We start from the raw sequence: 26,345 nt of genomic DNA on the forward strand, positions 1-26,345 counted from the left end.
AATAAAAACAGAATTTTAACAGATTCTACTATTTAGAATCATTTTGAGGAAACTTATTTTTCTTGGTTTTCAATATGTCTTATTGTATTTTAATTCCTTAATAAAAATTAATATATTTTTATTAATACACCGTGACATACACAGATTGCTAAGCTTGAGGTGCAAGTGTTAGGACTGCTCCAAACCACCTGTGACATATTGAGCAAGTCACGATTTTTCCCAGCTTCAGGTTCCTCATTTGCAACATAAGGGACTTATTTTATAGAGTGTTTAAATTCCCTTTCTAGACAAAAAATTCCATAAGCTTCTAAAATGTCTTAACAGTAATGAAGTTTTGCAAAATAACTCCATAAAATATTGTTTATCAAGACTATCATTGGCGCTATCACAGGTTAATTTTAGGAATTGGCACAAAGCTGATCAACAGAATCTCCTGGTAAACATAAATGTCTATAAAGTCAGTAAAATTAAAATACAATTCTCAAAAAGGTTTATTTGTTTGAAATATTGATCCTAAAACCTACAAAAAAGAATAAAAGATCAGGAGAAAGGGACATCATCGATACAGCGACGTAAGCTATCCCCTGAACATGTCTCACCTCAGAATCCACTAATAAAAAGAGAAATCCCACTTGCTTGGAACTCTAATGGATGAGAGAGACTGGAGAAGCACACCACAAAGTCTGAATTGAAGAAAAAGAAAAGCAATCTTCAAGATCAAGTAGGAAGTTTCTGACCAGACCTGCCAGCCTGGAGTTCTCCCCGTCACTGAATCCTGAGCAGTCTGGTTGTCACACAGAGGCAGAAAGACTCGTGTCTCTCCTGCTGTAGTTGAAGACCATAGAGATACTCACCATAGTGAATTAGAACCCCACACATATCCAGGCAGGGGACCCATGTCCACAGAGATCCAGGGAGGAACAAAAGTAGGTGAGGAGTGCTGCATATAAAGTGGCTCCAAGGAAGAGAGAGGGGGGGGGGGATGTTAGCAAGAAGTACATACACTCCATCTAATTTCTGCTTACTGGACCACTTTAAATGCAAAACAGACTTTTCTGGATTGACTCCATCTGGGTCCTCAGGGAAGGATACCTAATAGGGAAGAAACCAGAGACAGAAAATCTCACAGAAATAAATAAAAGGGAGGCATCTGAACTGCTGTAAAAAAAAGGAAGGATCCCAGAACTGAAATGTATAAGGAAAAGAAGACACTGAGTGATGGAAACAAATAATAGGAGATGGGGAGAAAATTCTGTACAAGAACAGAATAAATCTGAATAGTTGTACATGAGCTACAGTAAAGGTCCAGAATAAGTTGAGCCAAGAGTCAAAGAACACAAAGTCAATCAACTATAAAACCCTAGGCAGGATAGAGAAACTGACTGTGGGAGTTTGGTTCAGGTGACAACTTGGCCAGGCAATGATGCCCCATTGTTCTGCTGCTATGGACTTAAATCATCACTATGTGAAATTCATCTGTGGTTGATTACATCTGAAGTCAGCTAAGGGGAGTGCCTCCTGCAATGAGTGATATTTAATTTAATTAGTTAGAGGCTTAAAAGAGAGAGGTCAGAAGAGAGTTCAGCAGCCCAGCATACCATTTCTTAGCACTCAGAGCTCAGACCCAGATGTTTGGAGATACAGAAAGGAATCACCCTGGGAAAAGCCATTTGAACCCAGAAGCCAGGAAGGAATCCAGGCAGATATCTACTGAATGCCTTTTGATATGACGGAGAAAGCCAGAGGTAAGCCTGCCACCTTTCCTCTGAAGAACTATAAATTTGTAACTAAATAAATCCCCTTATTAGAAGCAAATCCATCTCTAATGTGTTACATTCTGCAGCTTTAGCAAACTAAAACACTGACCTTCAGAGTATCATCAAGATAATCAGATGCTTAGATAGCAGCAAAGAATTAAATGCCATACTAAGAAGCAGGAAGTTATGACACAATCAAGGAAACAAGTTAAAATTTCAGAGGAGACACACAATTTGGATAACTAATCAAAAAATTCAAATCTCCAAAATTAGTTGAAGGAGATGAAGGAAAATATGGGTATAGAGCTAAAGGATATTAAGAAAGGGATAAGCATGCAGAAGAATATGAAAGTTTAAAACTAAAATTAAAATTATGAGGATGAAAGGAATAATTATGGAGATTAAAAATAAACTAGAGACAACAGCAGATTTTAACAGGCAGAAGAAAGAATCAGTGAACTAGAAGAAAGGACAATTGAAATCACACAATCAGAAGAACAGATAGAAGAAAAGAATACAAAAAGATTGAGCAGGCGGGCCGCGGTGGCTCAGCGGGCAGGGTGCTTGCCTGCTATGCCGGAGGACCTCGGTTCGATTCCCGGCCCCAGCCCATGTAACAAAAAACGGAAAAACAAAAATACAAGAAAATGTTTAAAAGATGTTTCCCTTTCTTCCTTCCTTCCTTCCTTCTATCCTTCCTTCCTTCCTTCCTTCTATCCTTCCTTCCTTCTAAAAAAAAAAAAAAAAAAAAAAAAAAGATTGAGCAGTGTCTAAGGGTTTGAGTAACAGCCTGAAGCAAACAATCATATGCATCATGGGTGTCCCAGAAAGAGAAGAGATGGGAAAAAGAGGCAGGAAGAATATTTGAGGAAATAATGGATGAAAATTTCCCAACTCATATGAAAGACATAAATGTACATGTCCAGGAAGTGCAGCATACTCTGAACAGAATAAATCCTGACAGTCTTACTCTGAGACACACACTAATAAGAATTTCAAATGCCAAAGATAAAAGGGAGATTCTGAAAGCAGCAAGAGGAAAGCATTCATCACCCACAAGGGATCCCCAATAGGACTAAATGCTGATTTCTCATCAGATACCATGGAGATGAAAAAGCAGTATATGATATATTTAAGATACTGAAAGAGATAAACTACCAGCCAAAAATTCTTTTTCTGGGAAAACTGTCCTTCAAAAATGAGGGAGAGTTTGAAACATTCACAAATAAACAGAAACTGAGAATTTGTCAGCAAAATGCCTGTGCTACAAGAATTAATAAAGGGAATTTGGTAAGACAATTAGAATAAGCAAACTCATAGAGTTAGAATCTAGAATATAAGTGATGGGGCTGAGTTTGGTTAGGCTGTGGGGAGTTAATGCTTAATCTGTATAAAATTTCTACTTGGATTAATCTTAAAATTTTGCAAATGGATGATGGTGATGGTAGTACAGCATTGTGTTATTAACAGTACTGAATTATATATGTGAATGTGGATAAAAGGGGAAATTTTAGATAATAAGTACATATCTAGAATAAAAATTAAAATATAAAACATAGGACTGTACAACACAGTGAACCCATTTGTAAATGATGGGTTATAGTTAATAGTACAATTACTAAAATGTTCTTTTGTGAATTATAACAAATGCACCATGATAATGAACAGTATTAATAATAGGGCAGCATATGGGAAAAATACACCCTAATGCAAACTATTGACTATAGTTAATACTACAATTATAATATTCTTTCATCAGTTGTAACAAGGGTATCACACTAATGCAAAGACATAATAATGAGGGGAGGTGGGATATGGGAATGCTGTGTTTTTTGTAAACTTACAACCTCCCTAATTAAAAAAAAAGAAAAATTGAAAAGTGAAGATAATTTTGAGTAATAGTTAATTGTCAAGTACTTACTATGTGTCAGATATCTTTCTAATGCTTCACATGAATAAGCGCATTTAATTTTTTAAATAAAACCATGATATAGACACAACTAATGCCTTATTTTGCAGATGAAGAAACTGACATGCAGATAGTCCAAGTAAATGTTAAAAAAGAGGATAGTGTTAGGCTTTGTACTTAGGTATGTGGACTCCAAATCTTATAGGATGAACCAGTACATTATTCCGCCCAAAAAGAATAAGAGGAAGAGACTTGACTTACCAAATATCAAAATTGGTTGAAATTAAGAGAGTATAACTTGAATAAATGAATGGATTTCAATGAAGAAAAAAGAAGTATTGATTTGACTCAGAGATAGAAAATTAGAGAAATGGATCTGGAGGGGCAGGCCAGAAGCAGATGAATATGATTATGCATATAGATATAGATACACATGATAAAAAGAAATTTTCAATTTTATATAATATTTAGCTCTTCTCAGAATGTCTTTTTTTTAAATGTCATGTTACAAACATGACTGTGTTAAATGTGGATGTGGATACGTGGTATCTACCATGGTATACTTTTGCTGTTCCTTTTACATATTTCACAATTTAAGAAAATTAAACTTTAAATGACTTTAAGGTCAATGGAAGGAATGTAAATTTCATGCTTTTAGCTTTCCTGTGGTCCATCAAAAAGATTGAAAGCAAGCTTTTTAACAGCATCATTATCACCTACAGATAAGATATCATTTTCACAAAGATATTTTGAAATTTGAATAGTAAAAATGCAGACATTAAATTTGTCTTCAAAATCTGAAGAACACAGTATATCTGAGGAATTTTCTTGACTTGGAAATACAATAGAAAAAGGAAAAGCAATGCGATTATCACCAAGTAGGTTATATCAGCTTAAAAAATATCACATTATTATTTAAAAGAAATTAATCACATTTCATACATATATTTCTATTTATCTTCCTATCTATTTGTATCTGTATAATTATGTAACTATGTGTATGTATGTGTATATAACAAATTTTCTTTTTAAACTGCAGTGATAAGATCTTGGTTTCCATTGTTCAACAAAAGGAATCAGGGAGAAGGGTGCAAGATGGCCACTTAGTGAGGTGTGGGATTTAGTTTGTCCTCCAGAGCAGCTAGTAAATAGCCAAGAACAGTACAAAACAACTGCTAGGCTAGGGCCGCATCAGTGACTGGACACACCAGTCTGGACAAGCTGCACCAGCTGTGATCCCACCCAGAACCGTGAGTCCCCCAAGCTGTGGAGGCTGATGCCCCTACCCCACAACTGCTTCCCAGAGGGGAAAGGAAAAAGACTTACAGCAAGGGACTGAGCTCAACCAAGCTCCAATTGTGGAATTAATTAACAAATTCTGTCTACTAAAAATAGGCCCCCAGCTCAGCTGAACCTCGAGTAAAAGCTGAGGTCACTGTTTTTTGCCCCAGCACAGAGGGGAAAGGGCTGATGGAAAAAGAAAAAAAAAAAAAAAAAACCCAGAGGTTTTTTTGATCAGACAACACAAAATACTTGAAAGGGCCTGGGTCCTGAAGGAAAGGAGGGGGCACATAGGACCTGGAGATACACAAAGCAATGTACTAACTTAAGCTCTTGACCAGCAAACCCAAGGAATGGAGCCCTGATCTGAAAAGGATTGTTTTTCTTTCTTTTTTGTGACTGTGTTTCTACAGCTTGACTGTTCTTTGGATACAACTGCAAGCCTTTTCAGGCTCCAACTGCCAAAGGCAAGGGTGGAATTAAGCTTGTCTGAGAGCTTGACTGGAGGCTGTACCTTCCCCAGAAGAGGGGTGGGGCCCAGCTCAGGTGGAATCCCCACCTCAACAAATTCAGACTCGGGTCTGAAAAACTGCAGCAATTAAAGCCAGACTATCACCTCTCCTCTAACACAACCATGCCCCCAGCAGGGAGAGTTTGATGAAGTTAAAGGCACCGCATCACTTTATGGTGGTGGTGGGACCCGCAGGCAGACAAACACCACATACTGGGCAGGATAGGCAAAACACAGAGTCTAGAGGCTTCATAGGAAAGTCTCTCAACCTGCTGGGTCTCACCTTCTGGGAAAACTGATACAGGTGATTCTTTCCTCCTGAGAGAAGGCCAGTTTAGTCTGGAAAAATCTGACTGGGGTCTGTAATACCTAAGTAGACCCTCCAAAAGGGGAAAAAAAATTGGCACCATGCAGGCAGGGAAAGAAACAAGAAACCAATGAAAAATTCTGATCTTTTAAACAAAACATAAGCTAGAGATTTAGAATAAGCTGAACTGAATGTCAAAGAAAAGCCAGACAACAAAGTCATCCAGCAAGAAAATTCTACATAAAAAAGTGAGAATAATCTCCAGAATAAACTAATTAAAGATGCTAAATGCCTAGACACCAACAGAAAATAACTAATCATACTAGGAAAATTGAAGATATGGCCCAGTCAAAGGAACAAACCAACAATTCAAATGAAATACAGGAGTTGAAACAATTAATTAAGGATGTTCAAACAGATATGGCAAACCTCATCAAAACTCAAATCAATGAATTGAGGGAGGATATAAAGAAGGCAAGGGATGAAAAAAGAAATCAAAAGTCTGAAAAAACAAATCATAGAACTTATGGGAATGAAAGGCACAGTAGACAAAATGAAAAAAAAACAAAACCAAAAACAATGGAAGCCTACAATGTTAGACTTCAAGAGGCAGAAGATAGGATTAGAGAACTGGAGGATGGGACATCTGAAATCTGGCAAGCAAAAGAAAATATAGGGAAAAGAATGGAAAAATATGAGTGGGGTCTCAGGGAATTGAATGACAACCTGAAACACATGAATATACATGTTGTGGGTGTCCTAAAAGGAGAAGAGTAGGGAAAAGAAAGAGAAAGACTAATGGGGGAAATTATCATTGAAAATTTCCCAACTCTTATGAAAGACTTAAAATTACAAATCAAAGAAGTGCAGCGTACCCCAAACAGAATAGATCCAAATAGATATACCCCAAAACACTTACTAATCAGAATGTCAGATGTCAAAGAGAAAGAGAATTTAGAAAGCAGCAAGAGAAAAGGAATCCATCACATACAAGGGAAGTCCAATAAGACTCTGTGTAGACTTCTCAGCAGAAACCATGGAGGTGAGAAGACAGTGGTATGATATGTTTAAGATACTGTATTAGTTAGGGTTCTCTAGAGAAACAGAATCAACAGGTAACACTTGCAAATATAAAATTTATAAAAGTGTCTCACATGACCGCAGGAACGCAGAATCCAAATCCACAGGGCAGGCTGTGAAGCCAACGACTCCGATGGAGGGTCTGGATGAACTCAGCAGGAGAGGCTCACCAGCCAAAGCAGGAATGGGACCTGTCTCCTCTGAGTCCTCCTTAAAAGGTTTCCCATGATTAGATTTAGCATCACTAATTGTAGAATACACTCCCCTTTGGCTGATTACAAATGGAATCAGCTGTGGATGCAGCTGACGTGATCAGGACCTAATCCTATGAAATGTCCTCATTGCAACAGACAAGCCAGTACCTGCCCAATCAGATAAACAGCTACCACAACTTGGCCAAGTTGACACATGTCCCTAACCATGACAGATACTAAAAGAGAAAAACTGCCAAACAATTATTCTATATCCAGCAAAATTGTCCTTCAAAAATGAGTGGGAAATTAAAACATTTTTAGAGAAAAAATCACTGAGAGAATTTGTGACAAAGAGACCAGCTCTACAAGAAATCTAAAGGGAGCACTAGAGACAGATAGGTAAAGATAGGAGAGAGAGGTGTGGAGAAGAGCATAGAAATGAAGACGATCACTAATGGTAAAAAGAAGAAAAATTAGCTATGATATATAAAATCCAAAAGGCAAAATGATAGGAGAAAGCAGTGCCCTTACAGTAATTACAACAATATGTTAATGGATTAAACTCCCCAATCAAAAGATGTAGACTGACAGAATGGATTAAAAAGCAGGACCCATCTATATGCTGTCTTCATTTTAGACGCAAGGAAAAACATAGGTTGAAGGTGAAAGGTTGAGAAAAGATATTGCATGCAAACAACAATCAGGAAAAAGCATGAGTAGCTATACTAATATCCAACAAATTAGACTTCAAATGTAAAACAATTGAAAGTGACAAAGAAAGACACTGTGTATTAATAAAAGAAACAATTCAGCAAGAAGACATAATGATCATAAATATTTATGCACTGAGTCAGAGTGCTCCAAAATACATGAGGCAAACACTGAAAACAATGAAAAGAGAAAGAGACACATCTACCATAAGAGTTGGAGACTTCAATTCCCCATTCTTATCAATGGACAGAACATCTAGATAGAGGATCAATAAAGAAACAGAGAATTTGAATAACACAATAAACACATTAGACTTAAAAGACATTTATAGAACATTACACCCCACAACAGTAGGATACACCTTTTTCTCAAGTGCTCATCCATCATTCTCAAGGATAGACCATAGGCTGGATCACAAAGCAAGTCTCAATAAATGTAAAAAGATTGGAATCATATAAAACACTTTCACAGATCATAAAGGAACGAAGTTGGAAATCAATAATAAGCAGAAAGCCAGAAAATTCACAAATATATGGAGGCTCAACAACCTACTCTTAAACAACCAGTGGGTCAATGAAAAAATTACAAGAGAAATTAGTAAATATCTCCAGGCAAATAAAAATGAAAACAACATATCAAAATTTATGGGATACAGCAAAGGCAGTGCTAAGAGGGATATTTATTGCCCTAAATGCCTATATAAAAAAAAGAACAAAGAGCAAAAATCAAGGAATTAAGTGCTCACTTGGAAGAATTAGAGAAAGAACAGAAAATTAACCCCAAAGCAAGCAAAAGGAAAGAAATAGCAAAGATTAGAGCAGAAAGAAATGAAATTGAGAACATGAAAACAATAGAGAAAATCAACAAAACCAGAAGTTGGTTCTATGTGAAAATCAATAAGATTGATGAACCATTAGCAAGGTTGACAAAAAGAAGAGAGAGGATACAAATAAAGAAAATCAGAAATGGAAGAGGAAACATAACAACTGACCCTGCAGAAATAAAGGAGGTAATGAGTATAATAAACAACTTTGTGCTAAGAAGCCAGACAACGTAGATGAAATGGACAACTTCCTAGAAAGGCATGAACAACCAACATTGACTTGAGAAGAAACAGATGATATCAACAAACCAATCACAAATGAAGTTGTATTAGTCATCAAGAAGCTCCCAAAAAAGAAAAGTCCAGGACCAGATGGCTTCACGTGTGAATTCTACCAAACATCACAGAAAGAATTAGTACCAATCCTGCCCAAACTCTTCAAAAAAATTGAAGAGGAGGGGAGGCTACATTACTCATTCTATGAAGCCAACATCACCCTCATACCAAAGCCAGACAAAGATACTGCAAGAAAAGAAAATTAAAGACCAATCTTCAAATGAGTATAGATGCAAAAATCCTCAACAAAATTCTAGCCAATCGAATCCAGCAACACATCAAAAGAATTATACACCATGACTAAGTAGGATTCATCCCAGGTATGCAAGGATGGTTCAATTAAGAAAATCAATTAATGTAATACATCATATTAACAAATCAAGCAGAAAAACCATATGATCATCTTCACTGATGCAGAAAAAGCCTTTTACAAAATTCAACATCCTTTCTTGTTGAAAACACTTCAAGGGATAGGAATAGAGGGAACTTTCTTAACATGATAAAGGGAATATATGAAAAACCCACAGCTAACATTATCCTCAATGGGGAAAAAACTGAAAACTTTCCCCCTAAAATGAGGAACAAGCAAGGATGTCCACGTTATTCAACACTGTGTTGGAAGTTCTAGCCAGAGCAATTAGACAAGAAAAAGAAATATAAACTGTCATGGTCAGGTTCATGTGTCAACTTAGCCAAGTGGTGGTACCTGTTAGTTTGGTTGGGCAAGTGCTGGCCTGTCTGTTGTGATGAGGACATTTCATAGAATTAAATCATGAACATGTCAGCTGCATCCACAGCTGATTCCATTTGTAATCAGACATGGTGAGTGTCTACCGCAATGAGTGATGCTTAATCTAATCACTGGAAGCCTTTTAAGGAGGATTCAGAAGAGACAGGCTCTCTTCCTGCTTCAGCTGGTGAGCCTCTCCTGTGGAATTCATCCAGACCCTCCATTGGAATCATCAGCTTCACAGGCTGCCCTGTGGATTTTAGACTCTGCATTCCCACAGTTATGTGAGACACTTTTATAAATTTTATATTTGCAAGTGTTTCCTATTGATTCTGTGTCTCTAGAGAACCCTAACTAATACACAAGCCATCAAAATTGCAAAGGAATAAGTAAAACTTTCATTGTTTGCAGATGATATGATACTGTATGTCAAAAAAAAACCCAAAATCTACAGAAAAAGTGCTAGAGCTAATAAATGAGTACAGCAAGTGGCAGGTTACAAGATCAACACTCAAATCTGTAGTGTTTCTATATACTAATAATGAGCAATCTGAGGGGGAAATCAAGAAAAAAATTCTATTTAAAATTTCAAACAAAAGAATAAAATATTTAGGAATAAATTTAGCTAAGGATACAAAGGACCTATTCAAAGAAAACTACAAGAAATTGCTAAAAGAAATCACAGAAGATCTAAATAAATGGAAGGGCACACCATGTTCATAGATTGGACAACTAAATATAGTTAAGATGTCAATTCTAACTAAATTGATTTATAGTAGTTCAATGCAATACCAATTAAAATCCCCAGAAGTTTTCAGAAATAGAAAAACCAATAACCAAATTTATCTGGAAGGGCAGTGTGCCCTGAATAGCTAAAAATATCCTGAGAAGGAAAAAGGAAGTCGGAGGTCTCACACTACCTGACTTTAAGGTGTAATATGAAATTAATTGGTCAAAACAGCATAGTAATAGTATAAAGATAGATATTCTGAGCAATGGAATCAAATAGACTGTTCAGATATACACCCTCTCATCTATGGACAATTGATTTTTGATAAGGCAGTCAAGCCAACTCACCTGGGACAGAACAGTCTCTTCATTAAATGGTGCTTGGAGAACTGAATATCCACATTCAAAAGAATGAAGAGAATCCATATCTCACACCCTATACAAAAATTAACTCAAAATGGGTCAAAGACCTAAACATTAGATCTAAAATAAAAACTTTTAGAAGAAAATGTAGCCAAATATCTTATAAATCTTATAATAGGAAGGGGTTCCTAGATCTTATACCCAAAGCATGAGCATTGAAGAAAGAAAAAGATAAGTGGGAACTCCTCAAAATTAAACACTTTTGTGCATCAAAGGACTTTGTTAAGGAAGTAAAAAGACAGCTTACACAATGGGAGACAATATTTGGAAACAATATATCAGATAAGCGTCTAGTATCCAGAATATATAAAGAGATTGTTCAACTCAACAACAAAAAGACAATCCAATAACAAAATGGGCAAAAGACATGAACAGACACTTCTCAGAAGAGGAAATACAAATGGCTAAAAGGCACATGAAAAGATGCTCAACTTCCCTGGCTATTAGGGAAATGCAAATCAAAACCACAATGAGATATCATCTCACACCCACCAGAATGGCCATTATCAATAAAACAGAAAATGACAAGTACTGGAGAGGATGTGGAGAAAGAGGCACACTTATCCACTGTTGGTGGGAATATAAAATGGTAACACTGCTGTGGAAGTCAGTTTGGTGGTTCCTCAGGAAGCTAAGTATAGAATTGCCATATGATCCAGCAATACCATTGCTAGGTATCTATTCAGAGGACATGAGGGCAAGGACACTAACAGATATTTGCACACCAATGTTTATAGCAGCATTATTTACAATGGCCAAGAAATGGAAACAGCCCAAATGTCCATCAACAGATGAGTAGCTAAACAAGCTGTGGTATATACATACAATGGAATATTACACAGCTGAAAGATAGAATAAAGTCATGAAGTATGTAACAACATGGATGGACCTTGAGGACATTATGCTGAGTGAGATTAGCCAGAAACAAAAGGACAAATGCTGTATGTTTTCACTGATATAAACTAATGATAATGGATGAACTTGGAGAATTTCAGTTAAAAAGAGAGGCCATCAGGAGATAGAAACAGGGTAGATTTTGGGTAATTGGAGCTGAAGGGATACTGATTGTGCAATAGGACTGATTATAAAAATTCAGAAATGGATACACAATACTACCTAATTGTAGCACAATACAATGAAGCTGAATGTGAGAATGATAAAGGGAGGAGGGCTGTGGGCACAAATGAAACCAGAAGGAGAGATAGATGATTGATTTGAATAGTGAATATAAAAGTATTTGCAAATTCCCCTTGGGGGAACGGTGAGAAAAGGGGAAATTTCAACTTTCCTATTTGGAGAATTCCTGATATTCTCGCAAGCAGTGAGGACAACTAAATCAAAAGACTGAGCCCTCAATCTTGGGGTTTGTTCATGTGAAACATCCCCGCAAAGGATAGGCTATGCCTACTTAAAATTAGGCCTAAGAGTTGCCCCCAGAGAACCTCTTTTGTTGCTCAGATGTGACCTAACTCTCTCTCAGTCAATACAGCAAATAAACTCACTGCCCTCCCCATTTCTGTGTGGGACATGACTCCCAGAGGTTTTAACCTCCCTGGCAATGTGGGACAGAAATCCTAGAATGAGCTGGGACTCAGCATCAAGGATTCAGAAAGTCTTCTCGACTGAAAGGGTCAAGAGAGAAATGAGACAAAATAAAGTGTCAAATAAAGAGATTTCAAACAGAGTCAAGAGGTTATCCTGGAGGTTATTCTGACATATTTTATAGTTATTCCCTTTTTAATTTAAGGTATATTAGAGAGTCTAGAGGGAAGTGCCTGAAACTGTCAAGCTGTGTTCCAGTAGTCATGTTTCTTGAAAGTGAATGCATAATGATACAGCTTTGCAATGTGACTATGTGATTGTGAAAACCTTGTGTCTGATGCTTCTTTCATCTACAATATTGGCAGATAAGTAAAAAAATGTGAATTAAGAATAAATAATAGGGAGAAGAAATGCTAAAATAAATTTAGTAGCTTGAAGCACTAGTGAACAATGAAAGAGAGTGGTAAGGGGTACAGAAAAAAAATAAGGGGAACAAAAGTTAAAATATATTGAGTAGATGGAAATACTAGTGATCAGTGAGAGGGAGGGGGGTAAGGGGTTTGGTATGTATGAGGTTTTTCTTTTTTCTTTTTATCTTTTTCTGGAGTGATGCAAATGTCCTAAAAAGTGATCATGGTGATGAATATGCTACTATATGATGATATTGTGAGCCATGTACACATGCATGGAACATTTGTATGTTAAGAATGTTCATGTTTGTATGTTGTTTTGGTTTGATAATAAAAAAATAAATGAAAGGAATTGGGGCTCCATGGAGAAATGGCTGACAGTGTGGCAGAAGCAGAGAAAAATAAAAGATGAGCCTGGAGAATCATCTTATAGCACTATAAAGTAAGGAAGTGCTCAAAACAAAAAACAACCAAAGAAAGGGATGGTGCATGTCAAAGGGACCTAGGAGCCAACAAAAGGAGTTACCCAATTACAAAAGCTGAAACAACTTAACCAAAACTTATTATATCTATAATATTGGATTATAATGCAAAAAAATAAAATAAATCCATGAGATCACACTGATTGTGCCAGTTTGAAAGGATGTATGCACCGTAGAAAATCCATGTTTTAATCCTAATCCCATTTTGTAAAGGCAGCCATTTCTTTTAATCCCTATTCAGTACTGTATGTTTGAAACTGTTATTAGATCGTCTCCCTGAAGATGCGACTTAATCAAGAGTGGTTGTTAAGCTGGCTTTGGTGTCTCCACCAATTCAGGTGGGTCTTAATTAGTTTACTGGAATCCTATAAAAGAGGAAACATTTTGGAGAATGAAAGAGATTCTGAGAGAGCAGAAAAGCATGACATAGCCATGAGAAGCAGAGAGTCCACTAGCCAGCAACTTTTGGAGATGAAGAAGGAAAATGCCTCTTGGGAGCTTCTTGAAACAGGAAGCCAGGAGAGAAAGCTACCAGATGAGGCTGTGTTTGCCCTGTGCCCTTCCAGCTGAGAAAGAAACCTTGACTGTGCTCGCCATGTGCCTTCTCACTTGAAAGTGACACCCTGAACTTCATCGGCTTTCTTGAACCAAGGTATCTTTCCCTGGATGTCTTTGATTGGACATTTCTATAGACTTGTTTTAATTGGGACATTTTCTCAGCCTTAGAACTGTAAACTAGCAATTTATTAAATTCCCATTTTTTAAAAGCCATTCCATTTCTGGTATATTGCATTCTGGCAACTAACAAACTAGAACACTACTATAAACAAATGAATACGTAAATTTATAAAGTAGGAGAGAAGGAGCAAATCTTTCTTGTGGAAGAATTTCAATTAATTCATTCCTGTTGAAGGAATGAGGGAGGAGAGCTATGGGACACCACAGCAATAACTACAGCAGACAAGATCTATTGGTGAATGCTAAAATTAAAATTAGTAGGGAAAATTTTAAGGAGAAACAATATATTTGCATAGTTTCATTGTACCTTTTCAAAATTTGCTAATTACTGTGGTGGGGGTTTTAATGTAAGTTATTTGTTACACTTTCTTCTATGAGGTGTGGCTTAATTCCTTTCCCCTTCAGTGTGGGTGGACTTAGTGACTCACTTCTAATAAATAGAGTATGGAAAGAAAAATATAGCAACTTTATAGTGAGAAACCTGACAGACACCCCTCCAAACAGTGACAAAACTCAGCATCACCAGTGAAAAGTCATGTTGACATCATGTTACCCCTGAAATGATGCAATGAAAGTCCATAACCTCCACGGCATTCTACTTCCAAATCTAAAACCTCAGTTTAATCATGAGAAATCATCAGACATATACAAATTGAGGGAGACATTTAAGAAAATACCTGATCTGTACTCTTAAAAAGTATCAAGATCATAAAAGTCAAGGAATGACAATTTCTCATCTCTCAAGGAAAGATGAGAAATTGTCATAGATGAAAGGAGATTATGGAAATATGACCACTGAATGCAATGTGGGATCTGTGGAATTAGATCTTGACAGAGAAAGAGGACATTGATAGAAAAACTGATGCTTTTTAAATAGAGTCTAAGTTTTAATGACCTAATATCCTAATGTTAATGTCTTAGTTTTGATAAATATATTAATGTAAGATATTCATATTATAGGAGACTGAGTGAAGGGTATGCAGGAACTTTGTGTTTACTCTCATTGTAACTCTTCAATAAATCTGAAATCATTTCAAAATTAATAGTTTAAAAAATTCATGGTATCAAATGTTGATGTATAATTAATTGCAGAGACCCTCTTAAACATTAAGTACCCATCATCTTAATTATTTGTGGGGTTAACTGAAAGCCTAACCAAGTAAAAAATTTGCTCAAGGTCACAGAGCACATTAGCAATAGGGGAAAATTTTTGCTAAAAGATTAAAGGCCTAATTCTGAAAGCATTAAGATTCTTTCCTTTGAAATGACAGAACTAGAGTGACTAATAATACATATGTGACAACATATCAGAAAGTCTCATCCAAAAATTTTTTGCAATTATTTAAGTAGCTTCCCAAAGGATTATGGATGTCACACCCAACCTAGAATTCCATTAAAAATTCAACATAGTTTCATTTCAAGACCTTAAAAAAAAAGTTGTTAAAAGTTACATTTCCCAACCATAGGATATAGAAGATTTATGGATAATTTCAGAGGAAATGGCTTTTAGAACTGAGTGAGTTAATTCATGCTCAAATGTTTGATTCAAGTGAGAAAAGGACTAATTACTCATTCAATTGCTAAAGTTCTCAAATAAGTTTGGAATATTCTGTAAATTATTTGAAATGGATTAAGGTAACCAGGTTCTTCATGGGTCACTTTGAAAAAATATTTCATTTAGGAATAATTCTACTGCTATGTCAGAATTTATTTTTATCCATCTTTTCATTTTTTATTATAGATTTCATAATATAGTCTTAAGGTTAGTTGCTGTACATTGGATGAAAGAAACGATCAAAATAACAATTTAACTGCTGTCTTTCCTATAACAATAACTGAGCTCTAATAAGATTAATATGTCAGCTTCACAGCTGGGATTATCAGAATTTAATCTGCAAACAGAAATTAAAGTGTTTTTTTGTAACTGATTGTATCTACAGTTTACTTGGAAAAAGATATTATTCAAAAGTTGAAATTAATTCTGTTTCAAAGAATAAGAAATAATTCTATACCATGAAAACTTTGGTTCCATATACACAAAATGCTATGATGTATTTAAACTTTTTGCTCTGCTTTAAAGTGTTGATATATAACTTCTGTGATTTGTAATTCAAAGTGACTGATTATGGTTTAGATTATTCTACTAAATTATCTGTTCTTCACCTTCTTTCTCATCCACCTACGAATACACTCAATTAACTTCCTTCAGGCTGGTGGCAACAAGTGGTTTCCAGCCTACAGCACCTGACACATAAGAGTTGTGTAAAAATGCCTGTGATCTGAAGAATAAGCACAAGATTTCATCCTAGTCTCTGATGAAATTATGTTGACATAGAGAAGATTTCATATCTTTGTACTGCTGCTAATATTTTCCTAACAGTGCTGTGATGTTCTTTTACAACCTAATTTGTTTTGATTGATTGATTTGACTTCTTAGTTTTAATATAGCACATTCTTAATATTGCTAGAAAACTCATTGTCTAGAAATATGACCCTGCACTATTATTGATTCATTATGTCTATCGAGGCTATGAGCTTTTAATTATATATATTTTCTGTTCTGAATCTTTCCTGTGTGTTGAATAGAGACTCAATAAATGTTTAACACCAGACCCAAGGTCAATTAAAATGAAAAAAGGGATTGTAAGCCCAAAGGCCTACAGTGGCCAGGTAGGTAACATAAATAAGTGAACTGGACCAGAAGGGCTTCCGTTAAGTACATCCCCTTCTGGCTTAGTTTTCCCAACTCACAAATACCACATAATGGGTCAATTTAAACATCAAGATTTATTGTCTAATGGCTTTGGAGGCTAGAAGTAAAAATTCAAGGTGTTGACAAGACAAAGGGTAACATTTGGGTACCAGTTTGATGCAATTCTTGAGGTTTCTTGGCTTGCATCTCACATGGCATGATGTGATCTCTCTCCACTGTGTCTGTGTTTCGGTTTTCTAAAACTGCCAGCATTCAATATACCAGAAATGGTTAGCTTTTACAAAGGCGATTTATTAGGTTACAAATTTACAGTTCTAAGGCCATGAAAAAGTATAAATTAAGGGATAAATAGGAAGATAACCTTCTCTTAGGAAAGGCTGCTGGTATCCAGGGTTCTGCTGTCACATGGGAAGGCACGTGGCAATGTCTGCTGGTCATCCTCTCCAAAATGTCTCTTGGCATTTCTCTCCTAGCTTCTCTGAGCTTTCTACCACATGTCTTTGCCTTTTATCCTCTCATAAAGGACTCCAGCAAGGAGATTAAGAACCACCTTGAGTTGCTAGGTCACATCTCCTTGGAAACAACCTACACAAAAGGTCCTACCCACAACTAGGCCTGCACCCACTGAGATGGATTGAAAGACGTAAGATTTCTGGGGTGCAAAACAAATTCAGACCAGGACAATCTGTTCGTCAGGTTTCCACTGACTTCCAGGTTTCTGGTTCGCTCTTCTGACTCTGACTTTTGATTTTATCTCTTTATCTGATCTCCAGTAATGTGGATCAAGACCCACCCTAATTCAATGGGCTACACCTTACCTATAAATAACATCTTCATGAGGTCCCATTTATATGTGACTTCACAGGGACGCAGATTAAGTATAAGAACATAATGCAGCATTACCTAGCTATTGCTGTTTTTGCCATGAGAGACAGCCTTCCTAACAATGACAGATATTCTACCTTATTAGACAGTACCAGAAATTGGTATTTTTATTTGAAATCTCCTAGTGACCCAATGTATTTTTTTTTAAGCTTCTCAAGTGAAACTTCAACATGTCTGCAGATTGGAATTAGCAGATAACCAATTTGAGCCTACTGATAATACGATTACAATGCATAGCTGGAAATCCTGACTTGGTTCCTCAGAACAGTCTGACAGGTATGTCCCTATGGTGTCCTCGGCTTCCACTGAGAAACCTGTACCTATGAGATTCTATGGGTAATATCTTCTGTCAAGAGTACATTGCACCATACTTACTGAGGATATTTGACTTTTGATTTATTGATTCTTTTGACATTTTTTTTCCAGCACACTCAATTTCTGACCTATAACTTATACAGAGAGCCTTAGAAAATATGAAAAAAATACTAAATTCTGAAGGATCCTGGTTAATTTACTATACTGATCAACCATATAAGATTGGAGGCTTATAGAATCCTTTTTGGGAACATAATGCTGAACTATTTAATAGAACTTTAGTCAATGATTAGACAGGGTAGGAACAGACCATGGACAGTGAAAACATTGACAAAATTTAAGAACTTCCCAACTCATCAGGAAAATTTTGCATCACAAATACCATAAACTGACGAGGATATTTTAAAGCATGAGATGACACATAAATATCAACTTACTGGCAGTCATTTTGCCAGTTTTTGCACAGGAACATGAGTATGCATTTATCCATCCTGAAAATTATGCAACTGTTGAAACATACACATTTTAATAGCAGTTTCCATTTATATAATATATTCTAGGGAAGGATGAGCACCTTATTTGATTTCACAGACTTTCCTATATTGTGGTTTTAGTAGATTGAATTATGTACCCCAATGAAACATGTTCTTACTCTTAATCTGTGTTGCTGTGGTGTGAACTCATGTATCATGCATAAATAGGACCTTTTGAAGAAGTTAGTTTTAATTAAAGTGTGGCCAATTGAATTAGGGTGAGTTTTGAGTCATATTACTGGAAGCCTTATAGCAACAAGAAATTGGAGCCAAAGTCAGAGAAAACCAAAATGTGTGAGGAGCAAAGAGCTAGAAACCTGGAAGTCAATGGAAACCAGAAGAGCAAAACTCAGGGTACAGAGATTGCCATGCAAGATGCAAGCCAAGGAACCCCAAGGATTGCAGCAAGCAGGTGCCAGAGTGACACAGACTTTAGGGAAAAAGCATATGTTAATACATTTACCACATTAAAGCTAGTGGCTTAATTGGAATTTTACAAATAGCCAAAATATTTAATATAAACAAGGTGAATTCTCTGAACCACCACATTTGATGACCCAGTTCTTTTGGAGTCTCTATCTTTATAATTTTAATATTCCTAATCCTCATTAATTAACTAATTTTAATATTAGCCCAACATCTTAAAGTCAATTAATTATACTGAAATTAAAATTTAAATTGAAACTGCTAAACAAGAAAATGATTGTTTAGACCAGATATTTTCCAAAGAAATGACCTTTAGAATTTTACCCACTTGATAAAAACACTTGAAGCATTGTCTGAGGTTAACAAAGCAACACCTTTTTAAGATGTCATAATTAAATTTATTTAAGGGTGGTGTGATGGTGGCTCAGTGGCAGAGTTCTCACCTACCATGCCAGAGACCCGGGTTCAATTTCCGGTACCTGCCCATACAAAAAAATAAATAAAATAAATTTATTTAATCAAATATGTTTACATTTCCATGAATTTGAGTGGTTTGATCATTTATTTGACTCATAAAAGCAGTGAGGGAAGCTGGAAATTTAGTAAGTTGAAACAAATTAAAAAAAGGAAACCAAGTCGAACATTAATATTTCTTTTGCATAATACTTCATAATATGGTAAGATCAAAAGTCAGAAAGAAAATATATAACTATTTTTAATCACAATTATCAAACTTGTCTGTACTGTTTGAGAATTTACTTTACATAACATGTAAACATTACATGATTAGATTTTATAATTCTGTAATTCTTCCTGTATTTATTTTACTTTATATTTTGGTTTCCTATGACTGCTGTAACAAATTACCCAAAAATGGGTGGATTCAAACAAGAGAAATTTATTCTTTTACAGTCCAGAAGGTAGAATTATGAAATAAAGGTTTGACAGGGTCACGTCTACTGTAAAAGCTTCCAACGAAACATTCTTCCTTGTCTTTTCCAGCTTCTGGGGACCCCAGGTGTTTTTTGGCTTGTGGCAGCATAATGCCAATGTCTGTCGCCATCGTTGCATGATTCTACCTGTGTGTCTCCATCTCTGTATAAATATCCTCTTATTATAGTAGGCCCCAACCTAAATTCACCTTAATTTGATTATATCTGCAAAGACCCCATATTCAAATAAGCTCATATTCACAGGTTCTGGGGATTAGAATTTAAACACACTCTTTTGGGGGACACAATTTAACACTACATATTAAAACAACACATATAAAAAATGTTCACAAATTTTATTTGTGCCTTTTCATGACTGTTAATTATCCCTATTTTCTAGTTGCTCTTCCTGTTTCTCACATAGCAATTAGCCTTTGTTATCTTAGCTCAATCTTCCTGGCAGTTTCTGTGGAAGAAATTTTTCTTTTTAAAAGCAAATATTTTTCTTCCTCCTCTAAGAAATTCTTGAGTTCCTTTATCTTACACATATATGAGCACCCATTTTTATGATAAGATCTCATTTCCAATACAAACAATTATGTTATTTCATATATTCATCTATCCAGAGATAGGCAAATATGTATATACCTTTTGTGCTCAGAAAATTCTTTATATTATACAAGAGGAGAATATTATAAAACCATTTGGAGAAAAGCTTGACAGATTAGGGGCAGCCCTGTTCTGCAGAACCTAAGACCTTTCTGCAAAGGCTAAGTCCTAAGAAAGAATCTCAGTCCAGGTAAACAGTTTATAAAATACTGATGTCCAGATGAAGGAGTTTATGGTCAAAGTATATTTGCTGCTTCACATGTGCTATTTTTCTGTAGCACTTACCCACTCAGATCGTGGGTCAAGCTAGGAACTCAGATCTAAGATTCAATATTGTGTTATCAAAACATAACGTTTGGGCTCACATCTTGACTTTACTAATTTGTGTGATTCTGTGGAACTTACCTACTTTGAATGAAAGAAAGAGAGAAAATTACCTGCTCAGAACATTTCATATATTTCAGGGTCAATAATGGAAGGTCACAAAGTAGTTGGACAAGCCAGACACTGATGGACATGTGCCCATCTGGCATCTGTGTACTCAAGATTTAAAGAATGCATTCAAACTCATTCAGACAATTTTTATAGCTCACTTTGATATCCGAAATCTCTCAGCTTCAAGTCTTGCAAAAACAAGTTTAAATCTGTAAACATTTACACACATTTCTTTCTTTGTGATAGTGCATCTGTCTGTTTTTAATTACTTATTTTGAATTACATATCCCTACAGTGGGCATATATAACATATTTGTATGCACAATAAATCCCTAAGAGAGACTCCCAGGAAAACCATCCATAGATTCAAAGGGACGATGATTACAAATAAGTCATTCAGTGTAGGTAATAATGTTTTTTCTCTAAAGTGCAAGGAGAGGCTTGTCTCCCTGGTACAAAGAAATGTGGTATCATCTGGCAATTCAGCCATGAGTCAAAAGTTAATATACTCACAAACTCATATGCAAACAACTTCTGCAGGAAGGCAGACACAGACAAGACAATTTGAGAATTACTTCTACAGACAAATAAAAATATCAAAGGGAAGATGGCAGAGTAGAAAGCTTCAGGAATCAGGGCTTCCACCAAAATAACTACTGAACTAGAATGAACTGTCTGAATCCATTATTTTGCAACTCTTGGCATCTACTGGCTCATTGTGCAGCATCCAGGGAAGAGCTGGAGGAAAAGGTTGATGAATTGTGGTTGATATCAATGAATTCCACCCTGTGAGCAGTGGCTACATACCCTGTCCCCCAGCTGCATGGCAGGCAGCAGCAGGGACTACCAGTGCAGTTTGCTGGTTCCAGGGAGGTCTGTGAAGATCTAGTCCTCAAAACTCTAAGGAGGGGTGTATGCAGGTGGGGTGAGAGTGCAGTCTGATCACTGGTCACTGCTTTCGACCTACAAGGACATCCAGGAATTCTGCAAACAACCAACACAGAGCAAAGACAGGTACCAAATTCTGTGCACTTGACTTGAGTAGAGAGAAGCAAGCAATATTAAGTAAGAATAAAATGAATTAGACTTTAACCACATATATTACAGACAACAAAATGACCATGAATTGTTGTCAATGGGATTCAAGTTTCCATTGCTGCAAGATGAGACTAATCCTTGCCATATTTGGAGCCGAGGAAGCAGCCCTGACACAAAGGTCAGTAAAATGTACTTATGGGGAAATACAATTCACCCAGCCATGGTGAGTTTCTTGTTCTGAGGAAATCACACTGAGGCTCCTATGTAACTGTAAAAAATATAGCTCCTAGACAACCCTTTGAAAACTGAGTGGATTTTTACTTGGAGTTTTATTTGCAATAATATAGATAATGCTAAGGAGTTCAGCTTTCAGAAAAACTGAGATCCCAAGATAAAGAAGGCTCTACCTATTGTTCAAATTATTATATGACAGCAGAAATTCTGATGGGATAATATATGGATAAATCTGAATAAAAAGCAGAAGTTTTGGATTTAGATAAAGAAGAAAACAGGATTCTGGCTTATTTCAGGATGTAAAGCTTTTGTGATGTCCCTGAAATTAAAGTATTATCTTTTGGAATTCGGGGTTTTACATAAATGAGAATCTTTTTTCAGGCCATGATAATTGAAATGTTTCAGTTTAGAAAGGAGAATAGCTTAAGGTAAAAGTAAAATTTCGGATTCATTATTTCAACTTGAAAATTTATTTAAATTTATTAATTTGGAGCTTATGCAATTGCTATTAAGTCTCTCTCCTAGGTTAATTTAAAAAACAGGACAGTCTCAACACAAAACTGTTTTTTGGCTATTGCTTTTTTTTTTCCCCATTACTATGCATATACTATGCTAAGTAAGTAAGGAATTACATTCCTTTTCTAATTTGAACAAAGTCCAGATTTTTTAAGTAGAAGCAATTTACCAAGTGCAATACTATTAGATGAATAGATGTACATTTTTAGACAAAGGCCTATTTTAACCACAAAAACAATTCTTACTGTCTGAGGCTTATCACAAGAGAGCAACAGTGGGATACAATAACTTCAATAGCAATACTTTGTGCCTTAAAAAGGAAAGCAAAATTTTATTTTGAATATTGGTGGTTAACATTAATTAAAGTACATGTTGCTGAATCACTTTGGAAACTAAAGTATTAATACTATATTACTAGAAAATTGAAAACTGGCTTTTGTCTTTCCTTCTTTCCTTGTTTAGTTGTTGCCATTGTTTAAAAACAAAATAAGGGATTGAAGTGAAAAGGATACTTTACTGTCAGAATAAGAATGAGAAGGGGAAGGAAGATCTGTTAAGCACTTAAAAGGCTTTCAATCCATTTCTTTTTTTTTTTTTTTTGTATGCTGCATGGCAGGGTAGCATTTCATTATGTTTCCATGTGAGTATCCCAGTATTGCAGCACCATTTGTTGAATTTTTGTTGTTGTTTGCTTGCTTGTTTGTTTGTTTTGGGGGAAGTGCATGGACCAGGAATCAAACCCGGGTCTCCCATATGGCAGGCGAGAATTCTACCACTGAACTACCCTTGCACCCCATCTCAATCATTTTTATGCATGGGGTAATGCTCAGTTTCATCAGGTGACTAAACTTAAACATTCTTGTTATGTCCCAACATACCCCTTGTTAACATAATCTCTAAATATAATATATAATCACTTCCTGAACCCGACTTTTTTTTAAGGTTGCAAATGGACTTTATTTACAGAAAGAGAACAGATTGTCATTCAATCAATTGGCCCAGATTTCCCTCAACCACCAAACGCTTGATGAAGAGATAAAATGAAAACAGCATGCACACACACACACACACACACACACACACTCACTCACTCGTTTCTATCCCATGAGAACACCAAAAAGAGACCAAGATAAGCAAAAACTCCTCAGTGGGTGCCAGAATTCTCCAGTAAAACTCCAAGAGGCCAATTTTGTGACAGCATCTCAAAGAGCTTTAGTCAAATACTATCCCAAGAATTTGGTAGAACAGGGAAGGGATATTGCCTAATTTTATTCCTAATAATAAAATATATTGTCTGTACATTGCGTGTTGGGCAACACTAACTGTTAAATCCTTGACATGTATTAAATTATTTGGCTTCTTTCATTTACATTTCAGACATATATATTAGAATTGTAGTTAAAAATGGATTTATATGTGTGTGATAATGCTAAAATGTTAGTTTTACTAGTAGATAACTTTCCAAAAACCTATTCTTTTTACAAAAGGAATAGTTTATAAACTTTTTTCTAACCATTATAGCCTGAAGTAGTAGAATTCCTCTCAATGTATCTGTTATATTTTCTTTTCATTTCTAATGCCCGAATATGAAAATACAAAACATTAGGGTTCTTTTTTTTTTTTTTTTTACCACAAGCTTGTAGAGAGTTTTCAAAGTTATTTGTTTAAACACTCCATGTCTTATTTGTACTTCCTTGTACTTCCTTTACTATCTCTACATTTATTTGTTGTCCTTTCCCTTTTCGTTTCTTCTCTCTTCCTTTCTACCTTCCATCATTTTTTCTTTACCCCTTTCTTTCCTATTTTCCTCCTTTCCTCCTTTCCTTCCTTCCTTCCTTCCTTCCTTCCTTCCTTCCTTCCTTCCTTCCTTCCTTCCTTCCTTCCTTCCTTCCTTCCTTCCCTCTTCCTTCCTTCTTTCCCTTCTTCCCTCCTTCCCTTCATTCCTTTCTTTCATCCATTCTTTACTTTTTTCCTATTTTTAATTCCTAGGGTCTGGTTATGCTGTGGGATCTTATTGGTTTGTCTGTATAGGTTCTGACATTACTGTGCAATGTGTACATATTTTCACATTCTGATAACCATGAGTGATTAAATTTCTACCATCTCAGAAAAACACTGCAACATTTCAAAGCTTTCTTTATCTAGAGAATCGCAATAATAATAATTAAGAAGAATTTGATAGAAACTAAAATGTTCAAGTCTAAACATGTCTCATTAATCACCATTAAAAAATCACCAATGTAAAATTTATATATTGGAAAGCATATATCCCAATAATATTCAATGCTAAAAGGTTGACCATTGATAAACAAATGGTGGTATATCCATATGATGGAATTCTACTTTGAAATTAAAAAGAATAAACTACTGATTCATACAAAAGGTTCCACAATGTGGAATCATTTTGATAAATGGCATCATTATTGACTCAAAATGAGAACTCAAAAAAAGGAAAATTAACTTTTTGCCCACTAAAGCTAAGTTACATAATGATGGTTTTAGGACCAGATGTAGCCATTTTGTTGCCGACACAATGTTTTAAAATACAACTTATCTCTACACTTGTGTTGTCAAGCAATGTTAAAGCAGGAAAGAAACTAAATGGGGGGGGGAATAAAGTTTTTCCAACAAATGGTGCTTGTACAGTTGATGAACATATGGAAAATAAAATGAATTGACAACTTCTACCTCTTACAAAAACAAGAAAATTAACTTAAGATAGATCATAATCCTAAACATAAAAAGTTAAACTCTCAAACCTTTAAGAGAAACCATAGAAAAATACATAAGAATACTTGAAAAGGTATTTGAAGCAGAGCACTAAGAGTCTCAGTATATAAAAAAGTGTTGATATGGATCTCATAAAAATTAATTAAAATAAACAGAAAACAAACAAAAAACTTCTGCTTATCCAAAGACATCATTGAGAAAATGAACAGGGAAGCCACAGACTTGGAAAAAGTATATTCAGTGAATATATCTAAAAAATAATTTATGTCCAGAATATGTAAAGAACATCCATTACTCAATCCATTACTCAATTATAAGAAGCCAAAAACCCAACTAAAAAATGGACAAAAGAATTGCATGAAAAATCAATGAGCAAATATAAAACTGTTCAACATAATTAAATATCAAGGAAATGCAATTTAAGCTACACTTCACTGCAATTAAAGGGACTAAAATTGAAATGATTAGCAATGTAAATGTTGATGAGAATGTAACTCTTACATAAAATACTTCAACCACTTTAGAGAAAAGATTGGCACGTTCTCTCTGATCCAGAAATTTCATGTCTATTTATTAAAGAGAAATGAAAATATTTCCCTAAGAATAATTGTATGAGAATATTTATAGTAGTTTTATACATAGTAATAAAAGACTGGAAACAACTTAAATGTCTATAAAAAGGAATAGATAAATCATGGCATAGTCATGGAAGGGAATGCTACCCAGCAATAAAAAAAGGAACAAAATATTGAGGCAGACAAACACATGTATAATAAAAGGGTATATACTATATGATTCCATTTATATGAAGGTTCAAGAACAAATAAAACATTTATAGAAATAGAAATCAGAACAGAGGATGTGTCTTGTAGTGGTAGGAACTCACTTGGAAGGGGCTTAAGGGAATTTGCTGAGGTAAAGAAACAATTTTAGATCTAGATAGGGGTAAGAGTTAAACAGGTAGATATGTTTGTTAAAACTGTACATTTAAATTTGTGCATTTTTACCTTTCACCT

At 35.4% G+C, this 26,345-nt stretch overlaps 2 long non-coding RNA genes across 2 annotated transcripts; one reads left to right on the plus strand and one right to left on the minus strand.

The window, feature by feature from the left end:
- Window positions 1-16,731: 16,731 nt before the first annotated feature.
- Window positions 16,732-17,127, minus strand: LOC143682704 (uncharacterized). The gene is made up of 2 exons (XR_013175237.1): window positions 17,038-17,127; window positions 16,732-16,918 (listed from the first exon to the last, which is right to left on the minus strand). It is a non-coding gene; the product is annotated as an uncharacterized LOC143682704 (long non-coding RNA).
- Window positions 17,128-17,267: 140 nt separating this feature from the next.
- Window positions 17,268-22,021, plus strand: LOC143682705 (uncharacterized). The gene is made up of 3 exons (XR_013175238.1): window positions 17,268-17,319; window positions 17,711-17,837; window positions 21,919-22,021. It is a non-coding gene; the product is annotated as an uncharacterized LOC143682705 (long non-coding RNA).
- Window positions 22,022-26,345: the final 4,324 nt, after the last annotated feature.

The sequence above is a fragment of the Tamandua tetradactyla genome, chromosome 5 (assembly GCF_023851605.1).
Source record: "Tamandua tetradactyla isolate mTamTet1 chromosome 5, mTamTet1.pri, whole genome shotgun sequence".
Classification (NCBI taxonomy): Eukaryota; Metazoa; Chordata; class Mammalia; order Pilosa; family Myrmecophagidae; genus Tamandua; species Tamandua tetradactyla.